Source organism: Branchiostoma floridae, unplaced genomic scaffold (assembly GCF_000003815.2).
Source record: "Branchiostoma floridae strain S238N-H82 unplaced genomic scaffold, Bfl_VNyyK Sc7u5tJ_1570, whole genome shotgun sequence".
In the NCBI taxonomy this organism is placed as follows: Eukaryota; Metazoa; Chordata; class Leptocardii; order Amphioxiformes; family Branchiostomatidae; genus Branchiostoma; species Branchiostoma floridae.
Window position 1 is genome coordinate 1 of NW_023365766.1, and position 2,481 is coordinate 2,481.

General features: G+C 43.7%; 1 long non-coding RNA gene across 1 annotated transcript in view; it reads right to left on the reverse strand.

Annotated features, from left to right (window-relative positions):
* Positions 1-18: 18 nt before the first annotated feature.
* The window catches only part of LOC118408320, a 4,026-nt gene continuing 1,563 nt past the window's right edge, over positions 19-2,481 (reverse strand). Inside the window, exons 2-4 of the long non-coding RNA XR_004830282.1 lie at positions 2,106-2,269; positions 1,840-1,965; positions 19-1,610 (exon numbers count right to left, since the gene is read on the reverse strand). This is a non-coding gene — a long non-coding RNA (uncharacterized LOC118408320). The remainder of the gene's footprint in view (positions 1,611-1,839; positions 1,966-2,105; positions 2,270-2,481) is intronic.

The window sequence follows — 2,481 nt, forward strand, 5'->3', positions numbered from 1 at the left end:
CAATAAAAACTACACCTGGTTTAAAACTGTTTATTCAATAATATTTCTTGATACATTTGGGGAAACAAAGTGTACAATATGTTGGTCATGTTGTACTTGACATTAGATTTCAAACGTTAATCACAGAAAAAGATTACAGGTCTTAGTTTTCTTGGACAAGATGACTTTCTATGACAAGGTGGCTAGTATTGTACTAGAAAAGCCACAAAATACACGAGTAATCGAGAACAAAAAGCCTTCATACATGTGTAGAAGGAATACAAGAAATACGTCAATTTGTACTATGTATAGGATTTTTTTAACGACAACTGCCTACAGTCCAACCCAGACGCCATCAGAACACAGTACGTAACTCTTAGTAAACTGAACTACGCGTATCTATAGGATATAACATACTTGATGGCTGTAAAATTGTTCACTTTGTATTCTGTGAAAACAAGAACTTCATCTACAGACTGCTGGGGGCATGACAGGAAGTAACTTGATTTGTGATTGTAGTTTCAGTTCTAGGTTCAACCTAGAAATGTTCACCCATCCCCTCTGTCTACCTGAAGCATTATCAGCGGAAAGAATCATGATCTCTTGATAAGCGGCAAGGTGTTGAGTACATTTTGATGACATCCCGAGTAATGCTGCTGGTAGGAGGTTAGGACATTCTGAGAGCAGTGGCTACTTCTACACACAGCGCTTCAGCCTGTTTCTGCAGTATACAGGCCCGATATATGGCCGATTCGGTTTCTGTGACCATGTCCATGGCTGAGACTGCATTCGAAGTTACTGCAAAGTTCTGTCCTTCAGAGAACCGAGACCTCCCGTTTCTGTCAGCTCACAACAACTTGCACTCTTCAACCACCTGTCTTCCTTTCTGTCCCTGTGCCGTCGTCTTGGTTCGGGAGCCAAGATTACGACACAGGGCATCTTATGTAATGGTCTACTAGTAGGTTCCCGGCCCTAGACCATCACACAAGGCAGAAAAGACGACAGATGGTAGAAGAACCCAAGTCGTCACAAGTCAACAGATCCAGGAAATTCCTGCTCTCTAAAGGACTGAACTTCGCAGTAACTCCGAACACAATCTCAACCATTAACACAGTCACAGAAGCCAAGCCAGCCACACACCGGGCCTGTACACCACAGAAACGGGCTGAAGTCCCGTGTGCAAAAGAAGCCCCCACTCACAAAATGCCCTAGCCACCTACCAACAACATCACTCAGGGTGTCAACAAAACACACTCAAGCACCCTACCACCAACCAAGAAACTGATCAGCCCTGCCGACAATGCCTCATGTAGACAAAGGGAATCTTAATATCAGCTAAAACTATGAATGTAATATCACAGATCATTTACTTCCTATCATGCCGATGTCAAGTCAATCCCAGCCCATTTCTGCAAGATGATTCCGTTTCAAACAATTAAACCCTTGTAAGATATGTACGAACTTAACAGTTTCAGGTCCTCTGGTATGGCGTACACACGAACACTGGCCTTTCTGGTTGTGGAGATGGCGTACTTGGCATTAGACAACCTCTCACCGGGATCAGTCCCACCATTTCAGTGTGGTTGATCCTGGAAGATACTGAGAGATGTCTCCTTCCCGGCGACTTCCCACTGCAAGGACGTGAAATTAAGGAGCAATTAGGACCAGGCAGACTAACGTCATTTTCTTTTTATGTAATTAAAACATTTAAAAGGGTCACAGGGACGCCTTTATGCCCAACCGGGAGTGGAAATGGTAACCAGTCATGCAGAGTTACCTGATAGAATATCGAAATTGTAATCAGGGTCTGTATGCGGGGTTCCAAAACCGCTTTACTCTGAGTTCAGAAGAACACCCTACGTGTTTGGCTTGGTGCCTCCTTGGCTTGGTGATGCACTGATGTCGAGAAACACCTTCAGTGACGCTGGCAGCTGGCACCTCCCTTATCCAGCTCCTCCCTTATTAGTGCGTCCAGACATTATTTTGCTGTGATTTCGGTAAAAGAAACAAACATTCATCAGCTGATTACCCACCGCTGCAACAACCAGCAAAGGCTCAACGACTGTCCATTGGTTGAATGTGATACACAATTAGATCCTCTGATAGTACTACTTTTCAATATTTACCTTGTGGGGGATATCTTGCAGGGTTCCCAGGTGAATTAGGCTTTGCTGCCTGTCGTGTCACCCTCCTGTCACACACAGTACTCTTTCTTCCCCAGCCAGCCAGTCCAACCGTGTTTCAGAACTGTTCACTGATTCTGCAGTCACGACTTCTGCTGTCAGAGTTCCTATACAGAAATTGAAACTGTAAAATTAATGAATGTGGTCTTTTGACAAATACTGCTGTCTTACAAATCTGATGATGACTACATATTACTAGTATTTTTCCTCATGAATGCAGGCTTTTCAATGCCGTCATACTGATTATAATTTGAATCATCCGATGCGGGGTTCCAAAACCGCTTTACTCTGAATTCAAAAAAACACCCTACGTGTTGGG